Here is a 12,766-nt window from a genome sequence, read left to right as displayed (position 1 = left end):
GATTTTGAAGCTTTTCCAATAGGATTTCTTTTATTATCATTATTATTTAAATATTCTTTCATTATTTGTTTGTAATTTTTTGCTATGTTTCCTGTGCTGGTCTTGAACTCCTAGCCTCAAGCAATCTTCCCACCTGAGCATCCCAAATTCCTGGGATTACAGGCATGAGCCATCACACCTGGCCTCTCAGGCAGTATTTCTTTAAATAAGTTTTCTGTCCCTTTTCCTCACTCTTCTTCTTTGAGTAATTGCATAATTTATATACGCAAATGTTTGATGGTGTTGGGTAGATCCTTTATGCTTTCTTCACTCTTTTTCAGTGTTTTCCTTTTCTTTTTGTTCCTCTAATGGGTTAATTCCAATTGACCTGTACTTGAGTTCACTAATTCTTCTTTTTTTTTTTTTTTTTTTTTTGAGATAGAGTCTTGCCCTGTCACCCAGGCTGGAGTGCAGTGTCTCGATCTTGGCTCACTGCAAGCTCTGCCTCCTGGGTTCACACCATTCTCCTGCCTCAGCCTCCTGAGTAGCTGGGGCTGCAGGCGCCTGCACCACACCCGGCTATTTTTTTGTATTTTTTAGTAGAGACGGGGTTTCACCATGTTAGCCAGGATGGTCTCGATCTCCTGACCTCATGATCCACCTGCCTCGGCCTCCCAAAGTGCTGGGATTACAGGCGTGAGCCACTGTGCCTGGCCGAGTTTCTTTCTTCTGCATAAGCAAGTCTGTTGTTGAAACTCTGAATTGAATTTTTCAGTTCTTAATCAAATTATTTTGCTCCAGGATTTCTATTTGGTTCTTCTTATATTTTCTATTAAACCTTTCAATCTTTCCCTTTGTTCATGAGTTATTTTTCTAATTTTATTTAATTGTCTATATTTTCTTGCATCTCTCTTTGTTTTTTTTTGGTTTTTTTTTTTGAGATAGGGTCTCAGTCTGTCACCCAGGTTGGAGTGTAGTGGCTCAATCAAGGATCACTGCAGCCTTGAACTTTCAGGTTCAAATTATCCTCCCACCTCAGCTTCCTAGGTAGTTAGGATTACAGGCACCACTATACCAGGCTAATTTTTGTAGTTTTTGTATAGATGGGGTCTCCCTATTTTGCCCAGGCTGGTTTCAATCTCCTGGGCTCAGGTTATCCTCCCATCTCAGCCTCCCAAATTGCTGGGATTACAAGCATTAGCCACTGCATCCAGCCTCATTGAGCTTCTTTAAGATGATTGTTTTGAATTATTTTTCAAACAATGTGTGTATCTCCATTTCTTTGGGGTCTGTTATTGAAGCTTTATGAAGTTCCTCTGGTGGTATTGTATATGTCTGATTCTTTGATATCCATGTATCTTTGCATTGGTGTCTGTGCAACTGAAGTGAACTCTTCTTTCAGTTTTTACAGACTAGTTTCGGCAAGTTAAATTTGTTTTCTGTTATGTCTCCGGGCTGATGAAATTGCCTCTGGGTTGAGTTGGGTTGGGCCTGAGTCACATGACTGATGCTAGTTTTATAGTGGAGATCACATTTGGTAGGTCTATCCCCTGGGTGGCCTGGACTGTCTCCAGGACCTTGGTCTTTTGGGCTGGTGCTAAGGTGAGGATCCATTTCAGGATTCACAGCCAGTGGGCCTGCTACCGGGAATGCTGATGGGTGTCGCTTCCTGCAGACCTCTGGGAAGACTCCCATTGGATGACTGGATGGTTCCTTACTGCCCTAGTCTGTAGCTGAGGTAGGCTGTGACTAAATCCCAAGGCTCCCACAAGGAGACTTTTGTCCATGAATGGGTGCAGAATTCTTGCTGTTATTGGGGAATATGAGTGGGTGAACTCCTATTTTGCCATCTTACTGATGTCACGTCCTGACAATAAAATAAAGTTCTGTTGTTTAAACCACCCAGTTTGTGGCACTTTGTTATGGCAGATTTAGCAAACTAATACAAGAGCTTTAAAGGGAATACTACCAAACATGATCTTCAGCAAACCTTCACATGGAGTAGCAGAGGTCCTTCCAGTTATGTTGTCCTATCCTCTCTCCATCTTGCTAGCTTTCTCACCATCTCCCCTACCCATCCCCTCCATGATTCTCTCATTTTTCTCCTGCCTCCCTCTGAAGAGAAAAGCAAAATTTCTCTTATAACATGCATAAAGTTGTTGCTCCCATCTGAAACAGCTTATCAAATTTTATTTTTAAGTACATATTTATAGGATTATAATATAAATGCACAGGTATCAAGGTACCACCTGATGAAGCCCAGGCTTACTGCTGAGGTTTCCTTCTTTTCCCTCCTCCTTACAGGCCCCAGACACTCAGTTAGCTACTGATGCTCTTCAGAACTGCTACTACCCAAACCTTGAGTTTCTCCTTTCATCCAGAGAGGCCTTTAAAAATTTTAATCACCCAATGAAAGCAGACAGAAAACATCAAAAGGATAAATGTGAGAGATTAACAAAAATTAAGGTGTCTTTCAGTTGTTTTTCTCAGCCTCTGGCTCCATGTTGACATGGAAACAGAAAATGCCTTTGGATTTTTGTCCTCTCCTTTTATTCCTGAGGGTGGCTCTCATCTCATACTCTTCATAGAAGGGCATGATGACCCTTCTCCCATAAAAGTTCTTTGCTTCAGCAGAGGGACTGCAAGGTAATTAGAGCAGAAAAATGGGTGCCCCATGGGTAGAGTTACATGGACACACAGGTAGACCTTGAGAGTTAGCGTGCAAGGTGAAAATTGCATAGAATTCAAAATAGCATTGAAACTCTTTTATAAAGGTATCATGTTGGAAATTGAAATACCATTTTCATTAAGTCCAAGCCAACAGTTACAAACTGTACAGAAGTAAAACACAAGATGAAAAAACTGGCTTGTGGGGGTCATGTTGTGTAAACATTGTTCTGTCTTTTTTTATTCTAGAATCACATTCAGCATGGCAGGTAGTTTGCACTGAAACTGACTGAGGGAACAAAAGATTTATGTCTCCTATCTGATAATCAGAAGCATATCTTCATTAAATAGAGTGGTTAGAAGATTTTCCCACAATATTTAAATGGTTGTTCTCCCTCTCTAACCCTAAGTGTATATGACTGAATTTGCTTCATACTGAACCTTTACTATGTGATTCAGCTGCATTTTTATCATCTTAAGACCTAACTAGAATTTCTCTTAAGGTAAAAACCTTTATGTGGATTTTTTTTTTTTTTTTTTTTTTTGAGACGGACTCTGGCTCTGACGCCCAGGCTGGAGTGCAGTGGCGTGATCTCGGCTCACTGCAAGCTCCGCCTCCCGGGTTCACGCCATTCTTCTGTCCCAGCCTCCGGAGTCGCTGGGACTACAGGCGCCCGCCACCACCCCCGGCTAAATTTTTGTGTTTTTAGTGGAGACAGAGTTTCACCGTGTTAGCCAGGATGGTCTCGATCTGTTCGTGATCCGCCTGCCTCAGCCTCCCAAAGTGCTGGGATTACAGGCGTGAGCCACCGCGCCCGGCCATTACGTGGATTTTTTAAGAGAAACAACTGACTTTACTTTCAGCTGTGTCAGTTGCATCAGACTAATTTACAACAGACCAAACCTCCTATTAACAAACAAACAACAGAAAAGCTGGATTTTAAAAATGCTCGAAGGCATTAGAGTGTTACCAGTGGAAGCCAGGACTTGAGGGGCCAAGTAAGGTGTCTGAGAGAAAAGGAAACTCATTGAGGTGAGCCTAGCCTGACATTCTATGCTCCTTTCCTTCTCGAGGAATTTGCTGGCTTATAATCAGTTTAGGATGAGACATTAAGCTGCCAAGCAGAAAGTGGTGGCTAAGCAGAGGTTTGGGCATAATTGGAGCTCAGAGTTACCAAAGGAGAGAGGGATTAAGAGAGAAGGCAGCACAAAGAAGTGAGTATAATAATAGGAGATATTTTTCTTCTCAAAACATTTGTCTATGCATAAGTAGCACGTAGTCATGCTGCTAAACCAAGCAGAAAGCATTTGATAAGAAGCTGGCTTAAGCAGAGCTTCAGCAGTCTCACCATGCTGAGCAGGAGGTAATCTAGAAAACACCTAGGCTTTCACTTGCCAAATCAAGAGCTATTCCCAATCATAGGGACAAATCAGAAATAGACCTAATTTTACAAATACTGAACTGCAGCCTTGAGTCAGTCCAACCCCTGATTTGGCTGTAAACTCACACTTGGTTGCTGTTGCCCACTGAACCCTGGTTATGAAAATCAGCAGAGGTGACCGGGCGCAGTGGCTCATGCCTGTAATTGCAGCACTTTGGGAAGCCAAGGTGGGTGGATCATGAGGTCAGGAGTTTGAGACCAGCCTGGCCAACATGGTGAAACCTCGTCTTTACTAAAGATACAAAAAATTAACGAGGCATGGCAGCGTGCACCTGTAATCCCAGCAACTCCAGAGGCTGAGGCAGGAGAATCACTTGAACCCGGAAGGCAGAAGTTGCAGTGAGCCAAGATCGCACCACTGCACTCCAGCCTGGGTGACAGGGTGAGACTCTTATCTCAAAAAAAAAAAAAAAAAAAAAAATCGGCAGAGGCTGCAACACAGTTCACAAAGACAGCCCTTTGCAGGAACTCTAGAAGACCTGATATGCTCTCCCCAAAGTTCAGTCATTTAATGAGACATGTTGACATCACCTGTTCATGTGTTTGGCAAGGCTCTGAGTGCAGGTACACAAAGGGTTGTTAAGATGTCTTTGTCCTCAAAACACTCATCATCTGCAGTGGGAGAGACTGACAAGTAGAGAGCTGATGGCAACTGAGTGTGACAAGTGCTGTGAAAGAATTAAAAGGATGTCCCAGGAGCTTAGTAGAGGCGCACCTAATCTCTTCTTGATTTGGGGGTAGGTGAAGCCAAAGTGAACTTCCCAGAGAAAGGGACACTTCAGCTGAGCCCAAAGGGCTATTAGTGTTTTCCCAGAGGAAAAGATGAAAGGTATCAGGCAGAGGAAATAGCATACGCAAAGAGAGAAAGAGAGAGCATGGATTGTCTAAGAAACAGCAAATACTTCTGTTTGATAAATGTGTAAATTACCACAGAGAGTGACAGGGACCAGATCATGAAGGGTTTCTTATATCACTAGTTAAAGGGATCTCCAAGCCATGCTCAGTAGCTTTAATCATCTATTTGAAATGATACATTTCCCAAGGACAATGGTGCTCAGAACCTCATTGTTTGGTTCCTTCTGGAATCACTGGTTATCTCACATGATGAACTCTAATTGTCAGGCATGCATGTCTTCGTTGAATAAAGAGGCTAGTATTGCAATATATATTGCATATTATAATGGCTTGATTGGTGAAGAGAACTTGAAAAGGGGACAGATCTGAGAGATATTTAGGCATTAGACCTGTCTTACTGGCCTTGATGAATGTGAGACAGAGAGGAGTTAAGTATGACTCCTGGGCTTCTAGCTTGGGCAATTGAACTAATTTTCTTATGACAAATAATTATAGTCTTGTGCCTTGTCTATCTACCTTCCCAGGTGTAAGCTTCTTAGGTGAAGCAATTCAGAACCGCAAGAATTTATTGAATACTTTCTACATGTCAGGCATTTATTATCTCATTCATTCTTTACAACACCACAAAGAAGTGAATACTGTTACTTTTTTCACTTGGCTTCTTATCTAAAACTACACCAAATACCATAACTTGCAAATGCGTGAGTTAGAATTTGAGTTCAGTGTATCTTACCTTAGATCCTGGAATCTTATTAGGCTATTCTAGGTGACAGTGCTTGGATTTGAACTTAAGTCTCCTTTGAATCAGTTCTTAAATCTACCCAATTGGTGTGGCTCATAAAGATGGCCCCGTAAGCTGTAGAACTAATGGATATTTCTAGGTCCGTTTACACTGACAGCCTTAGATTCCGTATGGACAGAATCTGTTCCAGTGGTTAAGATCAGCCCAGCTCTGTGAATGAAACTCCAGGGGCATGGCCATTTCTTAGCCTCCTCTTCCTTCTTGGCCCCATTCTGGGAGGCTGAGAAACACGAGCTCTTCCCAGCCATTTAGTGCTTCTGCTGAGCAGCCAGACTTGCATTGAAGAAACAATTGGTGCCTTCTGGGATTTCAGGTGTTTCTGGGAAAGCAAACTGCACCATCCAGGGTGGGAGAGTTCTGATTTGAATTTTCTGTTTGGCTATTGTCAGAAGTGGTCAGGGAACTAATTACAGTGGAGCTTCCATTACATCTTTCTTTCTCTAAAGAGAAGACATAGAAATGCTACCTTACATACCTCTCTGAGAGTAAAGCAGCCCCCTTCACTCTCTATCCCTAAAATGTCAGTCAGTGCATTTTCATCAGCACATCCCCGTGACCCTTGTGGGTTACTTCCTGCAAGTGGTCTGCAGACCCCACCTGGATTCATTCCCTGAATCTCAAGGCCCAAATAAGGCAGTGGACATACTACTATATTAATAATTGTGAGCATAATTATAGTTCAGAATTTGCAAGACACTTTCACCTGAATTATCTCATTTTATCTTCACAACAGGCCTGTGAGAAGAGCAGGGGAGTTATAATCATTTCCCTTGTTTTAGGGCAGAGGAAACTGAAGATAAAGCTATGAAGTGAAGCTGGCTAGTGGCTGCCTCAGGGTTACTACTGATATCGCTGGACCCCTTCAGAACCAAGTATGAATGAAGGTAGGGCATGCTGACTCAGGCAGGCTATGGGGTTCCAAGCCCAGGGGCCAGTGGGTGGGGTGATTCTCAGAGAGGAGCGGGGAGCTGAGTGTGTGGGAGGGAGCTGGGCTGAGAGGCCCAGACTATGGGGGATTCATTGGAAAGGGAGAAATTCTGAGCCTTTTCCTTTCTTTTGGTGCCTAGGGCTCATGTAAAGAGCTACCTGGGGGCTGCCTGAATCTGTCTGCACATGCCTACCCCAATCTTTTCTGCATGACAGAGGGCCAAGGATATTAAATCATAGCTGTTGGGACAGGTCTAGATTCCTCCAAGTTAGCCTAAAAGAGGGGTGTTAGTCATCCTTCAGTACCATGCTGAAAGGCCACTTTTCAATACAGCCTCCAAGGAGGGGGCTGAAAATGGGTACCTCCCTGTCGCTGTCACCCTTAGGAGCTTTTCACGTGGAGTTAGAATACAGCCTAAAGGAAGTGGGCAAATTGAAGCACATTCTTCCCAGGTAGTGATTGCTCTCCTCCTTATGCACATTTGTTTGTATAGAGCTTATATGTCCTTTTGAAAGATGCGTGTTCCTATCTCCCAGCTCCCTACCCTGGGCCCCAAAGCTCTTTGTGGGATCTTCGTCTCTATTAAAGATAGCTTTCATTACCTTGGATTAAGTCCCATGCCCCTGAGCCTGTCTCTTTTTATTCCCGGTATTCCACTAAATGGAAAGAAGGCAGGAAGGAAAGGAAAAACTGAAGGAGTGAGGCCCCCTCATCAATTATATCACTTTGGTCTACAAGGAGTAGCAATATAGCTTTAGGTTCAAGAAACCTGGCATTGAGTTTAGTTCTGTGATTGTAAACAAGTATTTCCACATTTTTTAGTTTGGTTTCCTTGGGTATAGAATGGAGATATTAATACCTTCCCTGCCTGACTCATAAAAATGTTGCCAAGATCACGTAAGATAAAACAAGGCTAAATGCCTTATTGTAAGCCTAGTACAGCCTTGTGGCTGGGACTTTCTCTATCAGTAGTTCTTAACAGGAGGGCTGCAACACCAGCCCTGGTTTTGGCATAGGCGTTGGAAAGACAGAAATGAAGCAGTGGATTGGTGGTCCTCAATTCAGGAAGACTGGCAGGCCCAGGGCATCACGATAGAGGAAAGCCTTGCTTGGAAATCCATCTCCCACTGTTTCAGCTTTGCTCTCAGCCATGAGTTTTTATATAAAGAGCTGTCACATTTATGGTCTTGCTGAGCTTCACCTCAGTTCTAGGAGGAGGAACCTTTCACTGACAGGAGCTACACAGGAATACAGGAACTAAGGGACAGGACCTGGGACTACACCCCATGCCTCCTGAGGCCCATGCCTGCACTCTTTCTCTGTATCAGCCACCCTGTTGGAGAGGGAAGTTTTGGTCTGGGGATAGAGAAAGGAAGGGTGATATTACTTTGGAGAATGGGTCACTTCAGAGAGGATAAGTATAGAGTGAGGGAGCTTCAGGAGGACTGTCTAAGAACCACAGCCTAGGATGAGGATCCTGGGGCCTGAGTAAGAAGTAGGAGAGAAAGTGCAGAGAGCCATTTATTCCTTCATTCTGGGAGCCCTTCCAGACAAGTGAGAGCTAAAATGATCAGACCCAGACTGATAACTCAGGGGCTAGAGTCACTCAGAGAGTGAGATAAGGATAAGATAGGGAAGAGGCTGCTGTTGGAGCAACCCACAGAGATTGTCAGAGGCATCAGCCTGAGTCTGAGATAATAATCAAAGCCAGGCAGATGAGCAACCAGTTTATTCACCCAAAGGGACTGGTCAGAGGAAAATGTGGTTTCAAGGCCTTGGGACTGACACTGGGGACCCCAGAGCAGGGTGAGAGGGTTTTAAAGGCTGGAGCTGGCAAGGGGGAGGCAGTCTGGGGAAACCCCCTAAGTTAGGGGTTGAATGCTGAAAAGAAGGCTGGAGAAGTGAGAAGTCAGACAAAAAGAGAAAGGGCGTGCCTGGGTTTTCCTTTTAGAAAGACCACTCTGGCTGCAGTATGGAGGATAATGATGGGGTCAAAGGGGCAGGAGAAGGCTGAAGGAGGCTGCTGAAGGCCTCATTCAGTGACAGTGGAGACAGAGAAATGAGAAACATGAAAGAGGCAGAATCCACTGGATTTAGTAATAATTTTGAGACAGAGTAGGGACTCCTTTTAAAGGCCTGCTGTCCCCAGCTCTAAGCATGGAAATAAAGGAAAATCTTGGGTTCATTCAGGGGAAATTCCAGGCACCCAGGTAGCCCTGAGAAGTAAATGAGCAACTTGATAAGCAAGAAGGTAATAATAGCTTAAAACAAGAGCCAAGGAAGTTAGAGTCACGAGATGTTCCCTCTAAAAACTAAAGATAACTCAACTTATGTCCCTGAGCTGTTTTGCAGAACCCCAGGCCCCCATCAAATAGACCCACTGCCACATAGGTCTCAGATAAGGGAGAGCTGAGAACTGAACTCTGACCTCTGTTCTTTGCTCTAAATTTCTTCCTGAGGGACCTGGAGGTAAGGCTATCCCCCTGAGCAAGAACCAGCATTCTTTTCTGACCTCACATTTTTAGACAAAGCTTTGTCTCCTGAGCCAATTGCAAATTAGAAAATCTTTGAATCTACCTATGACCTATAAGCCCCTGCTTTGAGATGTTCCAACTTTTCAGGTTAAACCAATGGATAGCCTCTGTGTATTGATATATGACTGCCTGTAATCTCTTCCTCCCCACCTTTAAAAGCCCTTACTTGCAAGCCATTAGGGAGGATGAGTCTTAAGCATGAGCTGCCCAGTTCTCCTTGCTTGGTGCCCTGAAAATAAATGCCTTCCTTTATCCTGCTGCAAACCTCTGTGTGGATGTTTAGCCTTACTGCACTGGGCAAGTGGACCCTAGCTGGGTTCTGTAACAATTTGAATAGGAGATGACTTGTGAAGGAGATGTCAAGAATGACTTCCAGATTTGCTGACTTAAGAGACTAGAAAACTTAATTCAGGCCCTCACTTTGCCATTATTTTCAAACTTTCAGACCATAAGCTGCTTTTAGGCCTCAGTTTCTACTTCTCAGGATAGGAAAGATGATCTAGAGTAGTAGTGTTCCAATGATGGTCCTGGGGCCATCCTGCAGGTGTGGCTGGGCCTCAGGGAAAGAGCCCCAGGCAGGAGTCAGAAGATCCAGCTCACATCTTGACCCAGCCTGTAATGTCTGGAGGGCACAGTATTTCTGAGCCTAGGTCTTCATTTGTATAAATGGAGATAATTATTCATTTATTCAAGAAATACACTTTTGGGGCCAAAGATAAAAGGAAGGAAATATGGTCTGTGTCTCCTGGAGTGCACAGCTAAGGAGGAGAAGCAGGCATACTAACCAATAGTTATAAAGGAGCTGAGTAAGTGCCAGAATGATGTAAACTAAACAAATGGTGGCAGTCCAAAGGAAGGAGGGACCAAACGCAAAAGCTGCATCTAGAGATAGGACAAGGGGTAACCAGGAAGATCAGGGGGAAAGGTACTGTGGCCTGAGAACTAGGCTGAGCCCTCCCTTGCTGGACCCCTGTCTTTTGATTGCGCTTCCTTGATCCTAACCTCTCTGTCCTATCATCTAAATAGCAATCCTTTTTCCCACCTGCAAGTGAGGCTCTGAGGGATTCTTCAGAAATCAAGACTTTGACCCACTCCATATTATTAACGCCTCAGCCTACAAAGAGCTTGCCTAACCCAACTTCAAGGGGTGGACACATGATCCTGGACTTCCAGGTACCAGAGACAGGCCTTGCTCCACCTTCTATAAGCATATGCCTACACAGGCAGGCTGGGTATTGCATGTTCTGAAGAGCAGTTACTGTATTTAATTCATAGTTGTATCCCCAGTGCCTTACGGCAAGCCTGCCACATGGTTGTAACTAATAATTGTGTGGTAAATGAATCAAGTTCCATAAAGTCTTTAAATTTCAAAGGGTTATTGGCTCCTTTCTCGGCTTTCAGGCAGGATTGTATCCTAATCACCACACCTGGCAGCTGTTCAGGCTCCAACAGACTTAATGGCACCCACCTGAGAAATAGGCAGAGCGGACACAACACTTTGTATAATTTAACTTTCATTCACTAGACAAGTACGCATTGAGAAGCTCCTCTATGCCAGTCTCTGAACACATAGATGACCTCAAGAACATTACAGCTTAATTGGGGGACAGATATTGCATTCATAATTGCCACACAGTGGAGGCCCAAGGGAGAGGGAATTGGTTCTGCTCCAGGGATCTTGCTTGGGAGATGCTTGAGCTATATCTTAAAAAATGAGTAAGTGTTCAACAGCTGGATAGGCTGACAGGGTTAGGAGAGAGCAGGGGACCTGGGATAAGGGAATTTAAGGCAAGAGATGTCCATGTGTATTGTGTTTACAGCAGTGCTATTCAAAGTCCAGATCCACAATGAGATGAGGAATTTGCCCTAGCATTACATCCTTAAATGAGAAAGTCTTACTATAAAAACACTGTCCCCTGAACTAAAGTGTGTTTGTGACTATTGATTTGCACTCTGGCCCAGGCCCTTCTGTGAGTTGGAAACATTGTTTGTGAACAGGCAGCAGATCTGGAGACTACATCACTGCTTTATATATAGTTAACCAAGTGCTTTTCACACAAGTTCAAGCTCTTTTGCCCCTCAAAAAAAATCCTCTGAATTTGTCAGGGCAGGTATCATAATCCTCACTTTACAGGTTGGATACTGAAACTCAGAGAGGTTAAGGTTCACGTCACCCCACTAGTGAGCAGGGAGGCTGAGATTTGAAGCCGGGAGTGCTCTCCAGCCCTTTATTCTTCTCTTTCATTTATGGCTTAGGAAGAAAATGAGACTGACTTGAGTAATGACTTCATGGCCAGCATGGCCCTAGCAACAAATGTCAGAGTGTGGGGCATAAGTGTGTCATGCGTGTGACCTCCTATGGTATTCTTCATGTTCCTCCATCTCATATTGCTGTCATGTCTTAAATAGAGACAGGATGACTTTTCCTTTCCAGCCACCCACTCTGGAGTCGCCTCCACCTGCCCTCCCAGGAGAGCTTCCTCCAGCACAGCCTGTGCTTGACATTTCACTACCTGAAAGGACTTGGCATTGGTCCCATGCAAGGAGACTGTCTCATGCATTCACAGAGACAGCAGGCATCTACTCAAAATAGGCTTACCGTTCCACGAATGCCATTCTGGGGTATGCTGCTCTTATCCTGTTAGGTGGGGCCATGATGCTGTTCTGAGCTATCCTATCTATTCCCTTGGAGTACAGCTTCCTGAGCACAGCCTTTTTTTTTCCATGCAAAGAAGCCAAAAGCAAATGGAGACAACTACAGGAAAGGTCACGTGGGCCAGGAGAGATGGGAGCCTTCCAACCAAAGGAGCCATAAATCTTCAGTTATGATCTGGCTGTTTCTCCAAGCAGCAAGCTAGTGGGGAAACCTCAAGGGGCCTGGGCCTGTGATTCCCATGGCCTTCTGACAGTGGGCACATTCTACAAAACTTGAGTGAGCTGCAGATGGTCAGTGGCTCTAACATCTGGCCTTCTGGAATGAAGCCATGCTGCCCATCAATGTCCTGGAGGGGTTCCTACATGGACAGGGGCTCAGCCAGGGTTTCTCACACCTGCAGACCCTCAGCTGGGAAGTAATCAGAATCTTCAGCCTTTTAAAAGCTGAGTCTTAGAAAAGGCAATATAGACTCACACTGCCAAGGAGGATTAAAGAAAACCACTGGAGAGATTCTTGCTATGTGTGTCTTCCTTCACCTTGGCCTGGAGTCACATATTCTGAAGTAGTGCTGTAATGAGGAAAGAGAAAGAGCACTGGCTGGCAGTCAGAAGGCTGTCCTGGCCTCAATGCCAAATCTCTTTTGGCCCAGGAAAAATCCCTTAACCTTTCTGGGCCTCTGTTTTCTGCCATGTAAAATGGGGTACTGTCCTAGCTGCCCCAGGAATGGGAGATGATCCCAACCAATGCCCAAAGGCTTTGATGAGACATCAGACTCCAGCTGGCCATATCTTTGGCCACAGTATCTGCCATATTATTTACCTGTCTATTCTGTATACCTATATCTATTTTCCCAATATTCTTCTCCTCTGATTATTACTCTCTCTCTGTTCTTTAGAACAACCC

The 12,766-nt window shown here is 44.4% G+C and overlaps 1 long non-coding RNA gene across 2 annotated transcripts in view; it reads left to right on the top strand.

Annotated features, from left to right (window-relative positions):
- Positions 1 to 10,839, top strand: part of LOC129484785 (uncharacterized) — a 65,683-nt gene extending 54,844 nt beyond the window's left edge. For both annotated transcript variants that reach the window (XR_008658522.2, XR_008658523.2), the window contains 2 exons: positions 6,479 to 6,629; positions 10,234 to 10,839. This is a non-coding gene — a long non-coding RNA (uncharacterized lncRNA). The remainder of the gene's footprint in view (positions 1 to 6,478; positions 6,630 to 10,233) is intronic.
- The last annotated feature ends 1,927 nt before the right edge of the window (positions 10,840 to 12,766 follow it).

The sequence above is a fragment of the Symphalangus syndactylus genome, chromosome 6 (genome assembly GCF_028878055.3).
Source record: "Symphalangus syndactylus isolate Jambi chromosome 6, NHGRI_mSymSyn1-v2.1_pri, whole genome shotgun sequence".
NCBI classification, from domain to species: Eukaryota; Metazoa; Chordata; class Mammalia; order Primates; family Hylobatidae; genus Symphalangus; species Symphalangus syndactylus.
The sequence above is the reverse complement of the archived record's forward strand: the minus strand, read 5'-3'. Positions and strand labels throughout refer to the sequence as shown.